The 15,307-nt window shown below is 47.6% G+C and overlaps 1 pseudogene; it reads right to left on the bottom strand.

The window, feature by feature from the left end:
• The window catches only part of LOC147119014 (uncharacterized), a 33,740-nt pseudogene extending 28,140 nt beyond the window's left edge, over nt 1–5,600 (bottom strand).
• Between the last annotated feature and the right edge of the window lie 9,707 nt (nt 5,601–15,307).

The raw sequence follows: 15,307 nt of genomic DNA, 5'->3' as shown, positions 1-15,307 counted from the left end.
CCCCTGCTGATTGGTTAGAAAACTGCTTTCCACTGCCTGCTGTGCCAATTTACTCCTACTGCAGTGTAACCTTGTTTTACTCTTCTTTAACCAACAGAATCCCAAATATTTAACTTTTCCCCTTTACTTAAACTGCTTAAGTAATCTTATCAAGAATGATTTAAAGAGAAATAACAATTAAAGAAATCGCACACTTACCCAAACTCACAGCACTCTCTGCTGACTCGCACTCAGTGCTTGCTCGCCTTTGGCCCATATCCCTTAATACCTTTGGGTATCAAAAACCTATCAATCTCAGATTAAAATTAACAATTTATCTTGCATCAATTGCCGTTTGCGGAAGAGAGTTCCAAACTTCTACCACCCTTTGTGTGTAGAAGTGTTTCCTAATTTCACTCCTGAAAGGTCTGGCTCTAATTTTTAGACTATGCCCCTAGTCTCAGAATCCCCAACCAGTAGAAATAGTTTCTCTCTATCCACCCTATCTGCTCCCCTTAATATCCTGAAAACTTCGATCAGATCACCCCTTAACCTTCTAAATTCTAGGGAATACAACCCTAATTTGTGTAATCTCTCCTCGTAACTTAACCCTTGACGTCCGGGTATCATTCTGGTAAACCTACGCTGCACTCCCTCCAAGGCCAATATATCCTTCCTAAGGTGTGGTGCCCAGAACTGCTCACAATACTCCAGGTGTGGGCTAACCAGGGTTTTGTACAGCTGCAGGGTTTTGGCCTCAGCTGGAGTCTTGTGTACAGTTCTGGGCACCACACTTTAGGAAGGATGTCAAGGCCTTGGAGAGGGTATGGAGGAGGTTGACCAGGATGGTACCAGGCATGAGGGACTTCAGTTATGTGGAGAGATTGGAGAAGCTGGGATTGTTCCCCTTAGAGCAGAGAAGGTTGAGAGGAGACCTAATAGAGGTATTCAAAATGATGAGGGGTTTTGATCGAGCAAGTAGGGAGAAACTGTTCACTCTGGCAAGTGGGTCGGTAACCAAAGGTCACAGATTTAAAATAGTTGCTAAAAGAACTAGAGGGGAATGAGGAGAATTGTTTTCACAGAGAGGGTTGTTAAGATCTGGAATGCACCATCTGAAAGGATGCTGGAATCAGGTTCCACAGGAACTTTCAAACAGTAATTGACATGTCCTTGAAGAGGACTAGTTTACAGAGTTTTGGGGATAAAGCTGGGGTTTGGGACTAAATTGGTCAGCTCTTTCAAAGAGCCGGCACAGGCACGATGGGCCGAATCACCTCGTTCTGTGCTGTTAGATTCTATGATCAGTTTGAACACGCTGGTGTCCCTTAAGGTTCTTTGAGCTTTTAAAGCTCTTCCCACAGTCAGAACATTTAAAGGGTCTCTCGTCAGTGTGAACAAGCTGGTGTGACAGGAGGGTGGATGACTGAGTGAATCCCTTCCCACACATGGAGCAGATGAACGGCCTTTCCCCAGTGTGAACTTGCTGGTGTCTCTGCAGGTTGACTGTCTGAGTGAATCCCTTCCCACAATCGGAGCAGGTGAACGGCCTCTCCCCAGTGTGAACTCGCTGGTGTTGCTTGAGCTCCCGGGGGCTTTTAAAACTCTTCCCACAGTCAGGACAGTTAAAGGGTCTCACATCAGTGTTAACAAGCTGGTGTTTCCTCAGATCCCCAGAGCTTTTAAAGCTCTGCCCACAGTTAGAATATTGAAATGGTCTGTCATCAGTGTGAGCTCGCTGGTGTTGCTTCAGATGCCTGGGGCTTTTAAAGCTTTTCCCACAGTCAGAACACTGAAATGGTCTCTCCCCAGTGTGAACTCGCTGGTGTGTTTGCAGGTGGGATGAACAAACAAATCCCTTTCCACACACGGAGCAGGTGAATGGACTGTCCCTGGTGTGACTGCCACGTTGAACTTCCAATGCAGACTGGGAACTGAATCCCTTCCCACCATCCCCACCTTTACCCGGTTTCTCCCCGGTGTGACGGTGCATGTGTCTCACCAGGTCAGTCAATTAGCTGAATCCGCGTCCACACACTGAACATGTGTGCGGTTTGTCATTGCTGCGATCGCTGCTTTCTCCTTCCATGTGCAAAGGCTGATGATATTCAGGTCCTGATGAATCCAGCGACTCTGTCAGATCTAGACGTGATGTTTGGTCCGAGCTTCCCGCTTGTAACTGCTCCACTTCTATAACCCTGTAAATTGAGTTCCGAAAGGATCAGAGACAAACTGTTGTTTAATTTTCCCCTTTCCGAACCGAGGGGCAGTGAAGCTGATTTTCAGGCCCCAGCTGCTGCACAGGGTGGTTGAAAGGATCAGCAGTAATGGCGGCTGTAATACCCACAAGCCCCGGCACTCCAGAAAGCGCTCTGTTGACTCTGAGTTCCGCGCATGTGCTCATGGCCCCCGCGCTCTCCCTCCTGCTCCACAATCGCCCATCCCGATCAGTCCACAACGCAAATGCTCAGCGCACAAAACCCCGCGGTTGGAATATCGGGCATGCATGCAGAGCCGCAACATCTGATACGCGTGCACGGCTCAAGTGGGGGCGAGTCGGTGTTTCGTTTCAGCCGCCAGGGAGGTGCGCATGCGCAGGACGACCCAACATTCTTCCTGTCAGCAATCACTGCCTCGTTTCTTTAATAAAAACAGAAACTGCTGGAAATACTCAGCAGGTCAGGCAGCATCTGCGGAGACAGAAACAGAGTTGATGTTTCAGGTCGATGACCTTTCGTCAGAACTGCTTGTTCTTTAGTGTCAGCCAGTGGCTCAGTTGGTAGCACTCTCGCCTGAGTCAGAAAGTTGTGGGTTCAAGTCCCACTCCAGAGACTTGAGCACAAAAATCTAGGCTGGCACTCCAGTGCAGTGCTGAGGGAGTGCGGCACTGTCAGAGGTGTCGTTTTTTGGATGAGACATTAAACTGAGGCCCTGTCTGCTCTCTCAGGTGGATATAAAAGATCCCATGACACTATTTCAAGAAAGAAAGACTTGCATTTATATAGTGCCTTTCATGACCAGCAGGTGTCTTGAAGTGCTTTACAGCCAATGAGGTACTTTTGGAGTGTAGTCACTGCTGTAATGTGGGAAAGAGCAGGGGAGTTATCCCCGGTGTCCGAGCCAATGTTTATCCCTCAATTAACATAACAAAAAGATAGATTATCTGGTCATTATCACATTGCTGTTTGTGGGAGCTTGCTGTGTGCTTATTGACTTCCGCAGTTCCTACACCAGAACCAGGGGTCACAGTCTAAAGATTAGGGGTAACCCATTTAGGACTGAGATGAGGAGGAATTTCTTCACCCAGAGAGTGGTGAACCTGTGGAATTCTCTACCACAGAAGCTGTAGAAGCCAATTCATTAAATATGTTCAAGAAGGAGTTGGATATATTTCTTAAGGCTAAAGGGATCAAGGGATATGGGGAGAAGGCAGGGACAGGGTACTGAATTTGGATGATCAGCCATGATCTCATTGAATGGCAGAGCAGGCTCGAGGGGCCGAATGGCCTACTCCTGCTTCTATGTTTCTGTGTTTACATTACAACAGTGACTGCATTTCAAAAAGTACTTCATTGACTGTAAAGCGCTTTGGGTCATCTGGTGGTGGTGAAAGGCGCTATATAAATGCAAGTCTTTCTTTCTTCACTGGTCTCACCAGTGACCTCTTCTGGCTGATGGTTGATTGACAGCATGCGCACACAGGACGGCGGTTTGGGCCGAGTCTGGCACAGCGATAGCAAAATGCTGCAGATGCTGGAAATCTGAAATAACAACAGAAAATGCTGGAAAAACTCAGCAGGTCAGGCAACATCCGTGGAGAGAAATTAGAGTTGACGTTTTGGGTCGAAGCCCTTTTTCAAAACTGGAAAGGAAATAACATAGATCGAAGGCAGGGCTGCGATAGAACAAAAGAAGTAAAAGAGACACCAAACGTATCTTCCCCTCCCCTCCCCTTTCAGCATTCCGTAGGGACCACTCCCTCCGAGACACCCTAGTCCACTCCTCTATCACCCCCAGCACCCCTTCCCCTTCACCTGGCACCTTCCCATGCAAGCGCAGGAGATGTAACACCTGCCACTATACCTCCCCGCTTCCCACTGTCCAGGGCCCCAAACACCCCTTCCAGGTGAAACAGCAATTTACTTGTTCTTCTTACAATCTAGTATACTGTATTCACTGCTCACGATGTGGTCTCCTCTACATTGGGGAGAACAAACACAGATTGAGTGACCGCTTTGCGGAACACCTCCGTTCAGTCCGTAAGGGTGACCCCGAGCTTCCGGTCGCCTGTCATTTCAATTCACCGCTCCATTCCCACTCGGACCTCACTGTCCTTGGCCTCTTGCATTGTTCCACGGAAGCTCAACGTAAACTCGAGGAACAGCACCTCATCGTCCGATTAGGCACTTTGCAGCCTCCCGGACTCAATATCGAGTTCAACAATTTCAGAGCATAACCTCGGCCCCTATTACTTTTTACTTATTTTTTTCCCACCCCTTTGTCTTGGGTCTTCCTTTCCCCCCCGCCTTTCCTTTTTTTTTCTCTCTCCCACCTGGCAGCTGTCTCTTATCCTGCCAGTACACTTCACACCTAATCCCAGCCGTCTTTTCTCTCCACTGGCCTATTACCATCTCGTCTGGTTTTGAATACCTCTTAATGTCTCTTTACTTCTTTTGTTCCATCCCAGCCCTGCCTTCAATCTATTTCATTTCCTTTCCAGTTTTGAAAAAGGGCTTCGACCCGAAACATCAACTCTAATTTCTCTCCACGGATGTTGCCTGGCCTGCTGAGTTTTTCCAGCATTTTCTGTTGTTATTCCGGCACAGCGACCGCTCCCGGTCACCAAGGGTAATAACCGCGCATGCCCAGAGGACACCAACCCCCCTCCCCCACTCAGAGCTGCGCCTGTGCACTCGGAACCTGCCGGACGGAGTCGGCACGGGGCATTCCGGGGAAAGGCCTTGGTGTAGGTTCCAGAGTCGCGATCGGTGACGCAAAGTGAGTTTTCTCCACTCCGATTGGGTGGAGAATTGCGCGGGGTTGGGGGGAGGGGTGGATCAGGAGAGAATAAAGAGAAATAGAAAAACCTGAGAGTCCACGAGGCCCCGGACTGAGCGGCGTCAGTTGGACGGAGCACGTGATCTCCTCGGGGAAACGTGACCTGGGCCCACGGCCTGATTGACAGGAGCTTCCGACCAATAGGGAGCGAGCGGGGTGGGGCTGGAGGAGCGAGCCGGCGGCGGGTCCTCCAACCAATCGGGGAGCCCGAGGGGCGGGACTAGCACCGGCTGATTGTCTGATCCGCAGGGCAGCGAGTTTCTCCAGTCCCTTGTTCAGGGCCCGGGGCCGGGGGAGGCTGTGGGCCTTTATTCCCCTTATTGGACACAAGGCTCTTTGTCTCAGGCATAGGGTGGTGTCGCAATGAAACTTTCCGCCCTCCTTTACAAAGATGGCTGCCGTTAACCTGGGCCTGTAAGGGGTAGAAATCCCCGCAACTGCAAACATGGGATCTTCAGGTTATTATTCGGGGCTTGCCTCCTGCACGAGTTGTTTATGAAGTCTCCCCACCCACCTACCGGTCCATTACTCACCTCCGTCACGATTCTTACCCGCTGCATCATCGCGCTCCCGACTTCAGCTCCTCTCCGTCCGTCTCCAGTAACGCACTGCGCATGCTCAATATACCGGCCCCTCCCGCGCACTGGGCTCTTGTAGTCTGGGTGCGGCACGTGCTCCACCGCGGGGAATGCTGGGTAAAAGCCCCCATTGAAAGACCAGATTAGTGAATGGAACATGATTTACTGTGATCGGATTGAGGACTGAACCATGTTCATTCTAGTAGTTATGGTTTGTTTCTGCTGATCTTAATAACCCCTGCATCTGCGCTGGAGATTAATATTCTGTATAAATAGTGAATAAATAAAGCTCGAGGAACAGCACCTCATCTTTCGATGAGGCACTTTACAGCTTTCTGGACTCAACATTGAGTTCAACAATTTCAAACTTTAACCTCTGCTCCCATTTTTCATGCTGTATGATTTTGCCATCCCCATTTGCAACATTTTCCAAGACTCGGTTTCACAGCCACATCTCTTTCCTCAGCAACTGTCTCCGGTTCCAACATATTCCACGTGGATTCCAACTGAACTTCCACCCTTCGTGTTTCAGATCCACCCAGGATAACTTTCCTGCCTCTTACCTTAGTAACATCTGTTACATCTCCAGCTTTTTCCAGTTCTGATGAAGGGTCCCAGACCTGAAACGTTAACTCTGTTTCTCTCTCCATGGATGCTGCCTGGCCTGCTAAGTATTTCCAGCATTTTCTCTTGTTATTTCAGTGAATAAATAAGCTTTGTTTCAAACACACAGTGTGTCAAATATTTGAATCCTCCATGATAAGAGAAGACGAATTGATGTTCTGTTCCAGACTGTTTAATTTTGGGGCCTTTTCTTACTCTATATTTTTTCCGTTCTCATCTCGTTCGCCTTCCACCACATCAAACCCCAAGCTTGCTCCGTTTGAGTACACGACTTGTGGGTGTCATAGACTGAACTGTAGTGTCTCACTTACACTCATCTGCCATCAACTGGTCCAGGCAGGGGGCGGTCGAGGGGGTCGTTTGGCCCGACTGCCTGCCTCTCTCCTGGTGGCCCTGGAGATGGAGCAGGCGGAGTCTGCCGGCAGGCGCGAGGCCTTCTGCGACCAGTGGGCACTGTGGGGACTGGAGTGCATCATCACCCCGGCCAACACAATTTTAATTTAATTTGTTAAATTTCATTTAATGGTTTTTTAAGTTACAGTTTATTTGTTTATGGTCCCGACAAAAGAGTACACTCATCTGCACACCGCAGGGACTGGAGTGCTTATCACCACAGGTAATGAAATGTTAACTTAATTATTAAGTTTCCTTTAATGTTTTAAGTTAAGCTACAGTTTATTTGTTAGCACAAAAGAGTACACTCAGCTGCAATTCTTTTGAACCACAGCTTTATAGAAATACCTTGCATAAGTTTTGAAATCTGTTATTATCTGTATCTGTATTACCCTTTGTGGATTCGAGTTAGTAAAACTCCTTCACACATATTGCACGTGAAAACCTTTGAAAGGTTCTGATCTTTGTAATAGTAATTTCTGAGCTTGATGGTCCAGTTGATTTAATTTCTTGTTACTAACATACCTTGCACTATTTCTTCAATCAAGATAATTATTTCAAATACTTCCTTTATCAGGTCTTTAGCTCCTCCATTGATCCCTGTCAATGATCCTTTGTTAGGGGCTGGGGTTAGGGTGTAGGGTTAGGAGTTAGTGTTTGTGGTTCTTCGTTATTGGTTAGGATTGGGGTTAGTGGTTGGGGCTCTTGGATATTGGTTAGGATTGGGGTTAGTGGTTGGGGCCAGTGGTTATTGGTTAGGATTGGGGTTAGTGGTTGGGGCTCATGGTTATTGGTTAGGATTGGAGTTAGTGGTTGGGGCTAGTGGTTATTGGTTAGGATTGGGGTTAGTGGTTATTGGTTAGGATTGGGGTTAGTGGTTGGGGCTAGTGGTTATTGGTTAGGATTGGGGTTAGTGGTTGGGGCCAGTGGTTATTGGTTAGGATTGGGGTTAGTGGTTGGGGCTAGTGGTTATTGGTTAGGATTGGGGTTAGTGGTTGGGGCCAGTGGTTATTGGTTAGGATTGGGGTTAGTGGTTGGGGCTCGTGGTTATTGGTTAGGATTGGGGTTAGTGGTTGGGGCTAGTGGTTATTGGTTAGGATTGGAGTTAGTGGTTGGGGCTAGTGGTTATTGGTTAGGATTGGGGTTAGTGGTTGGGGCTAGTGGTTATTGGTTAGGATTGGGGTTAGTGGTTGGGGCTCATGGTTATTGGTTAAGATTGGGGTTAGTGGTTGGGGCCAATGGTTATTGGTTAGGATTGGGGTTAGTGGCTGGGGCTCGTGGTTATTGGTTAGGATTGGAGTTCGTGGTTGGGGCTCGTGGTTATTGGTTAGGATTGGAGTTAGTGGTTGGGGCTAGTGGTTATTTGTTAGGATTGGAGTTAGTGGTTGGGGCTCGTGGTTATTGGTTAGGATTGGGGTTAGTGGTTGGGGCCAGTGGTTATTGGTTAGGATTGGGGTTAGTGGTTGGGGCTCGTGGTTATTGGTTCGGACTGGGGTTAGTCATTGGGGCTAGTTGTTATTGGTTAGGATTGTGGTTAGCGGTTGGGGCTCGTGGTTATTGGTTAGGTTTGGGGTTAGTGGTTGTGGTTAGTGGTTATTGGTTAGGATTGCGGTTAGTGGTTGTGGCTAGTGGTTAGGATTGGGGTTAATGGCTGGGGTTAGTGGTTATTGGTTATGATTGGGGTTAGTGGTTGGGGCTCATGGTTATTGGTTAGGATTGGGGTTAGTGGTTGGGGCTCGTGGTTATTGGTTAGGATTGGGGTTTGTGGTTGGGGCTATTGGTTAGGATTGGGGTTAGTGGTTGGGGATAGTGGTTATTGGTTAGGATTGGGGTTAGTGGTTGGGGCTATTGGTTATTGGTTAGGATTGGGGTTAGTGGTTGGGGCTATTGGTTAGGATTGGGGTTAGTGGTTGGGGCTAGTGGTTATTGGTTAGGATTGGGGTTAGTGGTTGGGGCTTGTGGTTATTGGTTAGGATTGAGGTTAGTGGTTGGGGCTAGTGGTTATTGGTTAGGATTGGGGTTAGTGGTTGGGGTTAGTGGGTATTGGTTAGGATTGGGGTTAGGGCTTGTGGTTATTGGTTAGGATTGGGGTTAGTGGTTGGGGTTAGTGGGTATTGGTTAGGATTGGGGTTAGTGGTTGGGGCTTGTGGTTATTGGTTAGGATTGGGGTTTGTGGTTGGGGCTATTGGTTAGGATTGGGGTTAGTGGTTGGGGATAGTGGTTATTGGTTAGGATTGGGGTTAGTGGTTGGGGCTATTGGTTATTGGTTAGGATTGGGGTTAGTGGTTGGGGCTATTGGTTAGGATTGGGGTTAGTGGTTGGGGCTAGTGGTTATTGGTTAGGATTGGGGTTAGTGGTTGGGGCTTGTGGTTATTGGTTAGGATTGAGGTTAGTGGTTGGGGCTAGTGGTTATTGGTTAGGATTGGGGTTAGTGGTTGGGGTTAGTGGGTATTGGTTAGGATTGGGGTTAGGGCTTGTGGTTATTGGTTAGGATTGGGGTTAGTGGTTGGGGTTAGTGGGTATTGGTTAGGATTGGGGTTAGTGGTTGGGGCTTGTGGTTATTGGTTAGGATTGGGGTTAGTGGTTGGGGCCAGTGGTTATTGGTTAGGATTGGGGTTAGTGGTTGGGGTTGGTGGTTATTGGTTAGGTTTGGGGTTAGTGGTTATTGGTTAGGATTGGGGTTAGTGGTTGGGGCCAGTGGTTATTGGTTAGGATTGGGGTTAGTGGTTGGGGCCAGTGGTAATTGGTTAGGATTGGGGTTAGTGGTTGGGGTTGGTGGTTATTGGTTAGGTTTGGGGTTAGTGGTTATTGGTTAGGATTGGGGTTAGTGGTTGGGGCTAGTGGTTAGGATTGGGGTTAGTGGTTGGGGTTAGTGGTTATTGGTTAGGATTGGGGTTAGTGGTTGGGGCTAATGGTTAGGATTGGGGTTAGTGGTTGGGGTTAGTGGTTATTGGTTAGGATTGGGGTTAGTGGTTATTGGTTAGGATTGGGGTTAGTGGTTGGGGCTAGTGGTTATTGGTTAGGATTGGGGTTAGTGGTAGTGGTTAGTGGTTATTGGTTAGGATTGCGTTAGTGGTTGGGGTTGGTGGTTATTGGTTAGGTTTGGGGTTCGTGGTTATTGGTTAGGATTGGGGTTAGTGGTAGTGGTTAGTGGTTATTGGTTAGGATTGCGTTATTGGTTGGGGCTGGTGGTTATTGGTTAGGATTGGGGTTAGTGGTTTGGGCTGGTGGTTATTGCTTAGGATTGGGGTTAGTGGTTGGGGCTAGTGGTTATTGGTTAGGATTGGGGTTAGTGGTTGGGGCCAGTGGTTATTGGTTAGGATTGAGGTTAGTGGTTGGGGCTAGTGGTTATTGGTTAGGATTGGGGTTAGTGGTTGGGGCCAGTGGTTATTGGTTAGGATTGAGGTTAGTGGTTGGGGCTCGTGGTTATTGGTTAGGATTGGGGTTAGTGGTTGGGGCTAGTGGTTATTGGTTAGGATTGGGGTTAGTGGTTGGGGCTAGTGGTTATTGGTTAGGATTGGGGTTAGTGGTTGGGGCTACTGGTTATTGGTTAGGATTGGGGTTAGTGGTTGGGGCTAATGGTTAGGATTGGGGTTAGTGGTTGGGGTTCGTGGTTATTGGTTAGGATTGGGGTTAGTGGTTATTGGTTAGGATTGGGGTTAGTGGTTGGGGCTAGTGGTTATTGGTTAGGATTGGGGTTAGTGATAGTGGTTAGTGGTTATTGGTTAGGATTGCGTTAGTGGTTGGGGTTGGTGGTTATTGGTTAGGTTTGGGGTTAGTGGTTATTGGTTAGGATTGGGGTTAGTGGTAGTGGTTATTGGTTAGGATTGCGTTATTGGTTGGGGCTGGTGGTTATTGCTTAGGATTGGGGTTAGTGGTTGGGGCTAGTGGTTATTGGTTAGGATTGGGGTTAGTGGTTGGGGCCAGTGGTTATTGGTTAGGATTGAGGTTAGTGGTTGGGGCTAGTGGTTATTGGTTAGGATTGGGGTTAGTGGTTGGGGCCAGTGGTTATTGGTTAGGATTGAGGTTAGTGGTTGGGGCTCGTGGTTATTGGTTAGGATTGGGGTTAGTGGTTGGGGCTAGTGGTTATTGGTTAGGATTGGGGTTAGTGGTTGGGGCTAGTGGTTATTGGTTAGGATTGGGGTTAGTGGTTGGGGCTACTGGTTATTGGTTAGGATTGAGGTTAGTGGTTGGGGCTAGTAGTTATTGGTTATGATTGGGGCTAGTGGTTGGGGGTAGTCAATTGGAGGTTAGACTTAGGAGTTAGTGATTAGGGTTAGAAACCATTATTAACAACACAGGTGTCACTGGATGCATCTTTTTCATTTCATGTTTTTTAACCTCACACAGACAAGTCACGGAACAGCCTCATGAATTGTTCATTCAAGGAATATTCTTTCTGGCTGGAGCCTGATTTATTCCCTTCTTTCACATCTCGACAGTTCTCACAGAAAAATACATACACTTTGGGATTTGGGAACAAGAACAGGCGGATCCAGGTGTTGGGCTGGTTACATCACAATCATCAGCCTGCCTGAAACGTGCTTCTGAAAATAACCTGTCACCATCTGATTCCACCGTCATATCTTCATCTATTACCTGCCTTTTGCCCTCACTAGAGCACTTTTCACCACCATAACCATTCTCCATACTGAGGCTCTCTGATTTCCATTTATAGTCTCAGTGAAAGTGGTCCCTGGATTTGGTGTCACAATGTAAGTGGTCCCTGGATTTGGTGTCCAGATTCAGTTCCAGCCATTTTGAGATGTCCCTTATCCTGACAACAGAAAGGCAATACATCCTTCAGGACTCTCGATCCTGACTGTAAAGACTACTATCTATCCTTCTAATTATAGAATCCCCTGTACTACAATGTTTGCACTCTGCTCCTCCACCCCTTGGACAGCCTCCTGTTCCATGGTGCCTTGGGCAGCATTCTAGCTGTCCTTCCAAGTCTTTCTCCTTATCCTCACAGGTATTGAGTACTTTGTACCTGTTGGACAGGAGCAGTGTCTGCTGGACTTCCTTCACTACTTCTCCACGTTCCCCTTACCCGGCTGACTGACAGTCACGCTCTCCCCTTCCTGCACCTGTGCTTTCTTCTGGTGTGTGACTGTACTCGAGTAAATTTCCAGTAATTCCTGCTCCTCCCTTATATGTCGGAGTGTCTCTAGCTCGGACTCCAGCTCACTGACTCTGAGCTGGAATGTCATGAGGCAGAGACATTTGCTGCAGATGTGGCCGTCTGGGACAGTCTCGTTGTTCACAAACTCCCACATACTACAATCCCCACACACTGCCTGGTCTTTATTAATGAATGAATGAATTCATTTTTTGTCATCTGTAGTTTATTTCTTGAACTGTGATTAATGACTTCGCTATTTATCAGCAGTTAGAATTTAATCAATTACCTCATTTTCCTTTGACTTACATTTACTTGCACTAATAAATCCTTACTAAGTCAAGCATAACACTAAACACTAAAGAGACTAAACACACAATTCACAATTCAAATCGCTTTATTGGCATGATAAGGTACATCTTATGTTGCCAAAGCATCAAAATACATTTATGGTTGAACACATAAACGCGGTTCTATTCATACAGTTTATAAATATACATTCGCCTTGTTTGTATATACTCTTGTCTTAGTTTACTGGTTGTCCCTCTGTTCATGGCAAGCTGTAACATAGTGTGCCGCCAGTGTTACACAGCTTCTCTCCTCCCCCAGTAGGAAAGGGAGTTTTTGGTTGTCATTCAGATTTCTGAATTCAGGGCATATTTGGGAGAATTTTTGGTAGAAATTCTCCTTGATGTCCTGATATTTTCCACAGGCTGTGAGGAAGTGCATCTCTGTCTCAACTACTCCCAGACTGCAGTGAGAGCATATCCTGTCTTCTCTTGGCAGCCTGGTTTGCCTGTGTCTGCCTTTTTCGATCGCTAGGCTATGTTCGCTAAGTCTGTACCTTGTCAAGGTTCTTCTCAGTTTGTTATCCTTTACCATGGTCAGGTAATCAGCTATGTTGTATTGTCTGTTTAGGGCCAAGTAGCAATTGAGTTTGCTTTGGGTTTTTGTTGTTTCTGCCCAATATGTCGATATTCTTACCGATATACTTATGTTAATTTGCTCTGCTGTGTGTTGATTATAACGTCACTTTTTCTGTGTCCTCCGGTGAGATTATTTATTATTTACTGTTGCTCCTGGTTTAAATTACTGAGCACCTCCTTCGCCCTCAGCATCCCATTCCCATTCTCACCAAATTCCCCTTACCACTCTGTTTAGCAGATTCTCGAGCTCTGTGCCACACCGCTCATCCTCCTCCTAGTCCCTTCTCCAAAGTTATCTCTGTCTTCAGCTATTCCACTCACTTATCTGCCACCTTGTTGTTGACCTAAAATGGCAATGGTTGTTACCCAGAACACTCCGCGTGCGAGAATAGGCCCTATCAATGCTGCAGGGCCTGGTGTGCGCAGGCGCAAGGAGAGCTCGGTGCGGGGCGGGTTCCACGCATGTGCAGTGCCGCCAGTCAGGTGATGGTGGCGAAAGGTGGAGAGAACATTCCGGAGTGGGGAGGAGACAGCGGAGCGCAGGGGAGCAATAGAACCGGCAGGGAGACTTTATAAACACCTGGGGTGGGCCTCAGGCCTCGAACAAGAGCCTCTGGGCTGGGCGTTTGCCCCAAGCGGGGCAGCAGCTGCGGGGTTTTCTCCCGGTGACAGGCCCGGGGTAACGGCCGCCATCTTGAGAGGCTCGGGGCAGCAGGGCGCATGCGCGGCCCCCTTGGCCAGGAACCAGGAGGAGAGAATCTTGTCAATTTCTATCCTGGACTCACAGTGATGGCTTTTGTAAACTCCTTTTACAGGCTGTGAGAAGGGCAGCATTTACACACCGCAAACTCAGACCAAACATCACATCAAGATCTGACAGAGTCAGTCCATTCATCAGGACCCGAATATCATCAGTCTTTGAATGTGGAAGGAGAAATGTTTGGCTGTTCTGTCTGTGGCGAAAGATTTCAAAGATCAGTGTGACTGGAAAGGCACCGAGACACACACACCCGAGTGAGTGTGTTCCAGTGCACTGACTGTGGAGAGCTTTAACCAGTTACATAGCCTGAAAAATATCACCCCATTCACAACGGGGAGAAACTGTACACGTGTTGTGTGCGTGGACGAGGCTTCAACTGATCGTCCGACCTGGAGAGACACAAGGACACCCGCACCATGGAGAAACCGTGGAAATGTGGGGACTGTGGGAAGGGATTCAATTACCCATCTGAGCTGGAAACTCATCGACGCACTCACACTGGGGAGAGGCCGTTTACCTGCACCGTGTGTGGGAAGGGATTCACTCAGTCATCCAGCCTCTATACAGAGCAGAGAGTTCATACTGGAGAGTGACCGTTCACCTGCATTGAATGTGGGAACGGATTTACTGCTTTATCAACCCTCTTGACACACCAGCGAGTTCACACTGATAAGCGACCTTTTAATTGTTCTGACTGTGAGAAGTGCTTTAAAAGTAAAAAGGATTTATTGATACACCGACGCACCGACACTGGGGAGAGGCCGTTCACCTGCTCTGTGTGTGGGAAAAGATTTACTGATTCATCCTACCTGCTGACACACCAGCGAGCTCCCACTGGAGAGAGACCGTTCACCTGCTCCACGTGTGGGAAGGGATTCACGGATTCCTACAACCTGTTGGCACACCAACCTGCTGGCACACCAACCTGTTCACACTGGGGAGTGGCCATTCACCTGTTCCATGTGTGGGAAGGGACTCACTCAGTCATCCTCCTTACTGAGACACCAGCGAGTTCACGACCGACTGCAGAGGTTGGATTTTGCTGTTATTGCTGCTGTTAATGACATCCAGGACAGAACCATGTTCATTCTATCAGTTGGGGTTTGTTTCTGCTGATGTTTATAACCCTATAACTGGGCTGGAGATTAATATTCTGTATAAATAAATGTCAAATAAATCAGCTTTGTTTCAAACACACTTTGTGTCGAGTCTGTAATTTCTCAATGATAAGAGGAGACTAATTGATGTCTTGTTACTGACTGCTCCAGTTTTGGGCCGTTTCTCCTTTCTTACTCTGGATTATTTTGGTTCTGATCTAATTGGCCTTCTACCATCCTGGGAGTCCCATGATACAACGATAATGGAGTTGTTGATGAATCACAGCGATCAATCTCTATCAATGAGTCTACAACAGACCCAGACATGAGGTGAGGAAAACCCCAGTGGTGGAGAGCTTTAGGAGCCATCGGACCAAAGTCACCTCTTCCTCCCGAGCATTCTACACTGACCACACATCATGTCTCAAATTACTCACACTGTGTCCCAAAATCTTATTCTATGAATTAAATCGGTCCAATTTACATTTGAATGAATCAACACTAACTGCTTCCATCGTCTCCCCAGGGAGCCTGTCCCATAGATTGACCACTCACTCACTGAAATATTGTTTCCACAGATTGGATTTGAATTTACCCCCTTCACGCGCAGGCCGTGTCCTCTGGTTCTACTGTTCTGGACAGGGTGAAATAACTTGTCGTGCTCTAAATTATCCAGTCCCTTTAGAATCCTAAAAACAGCAATCCTATCACCTCTCCACCTTCTCTTTCCAGTGTGAACAGGCCCAGTTTACATAACCTGGACATGTTGG

Source organism: Somniosus microcephalus, chromosome 4, assembly GCF_052327205.1.
Source record: "Somniosus microcephalus isolate GS21.2 chromosome 4, FLI_Smic_1.0, whole genome shotgun sequence".
Lineage (NCBI taxonomy): Eukaryota > Metazoa > Chordata > Chondrichthyes > Squaliformes > Somniosidae > Somniosus > Somniosus microcephalus.
Note: the sequence above shows the minus strand (reverse complement) of the source record. Positions and strands in the feature narration are given on the sequence as shown.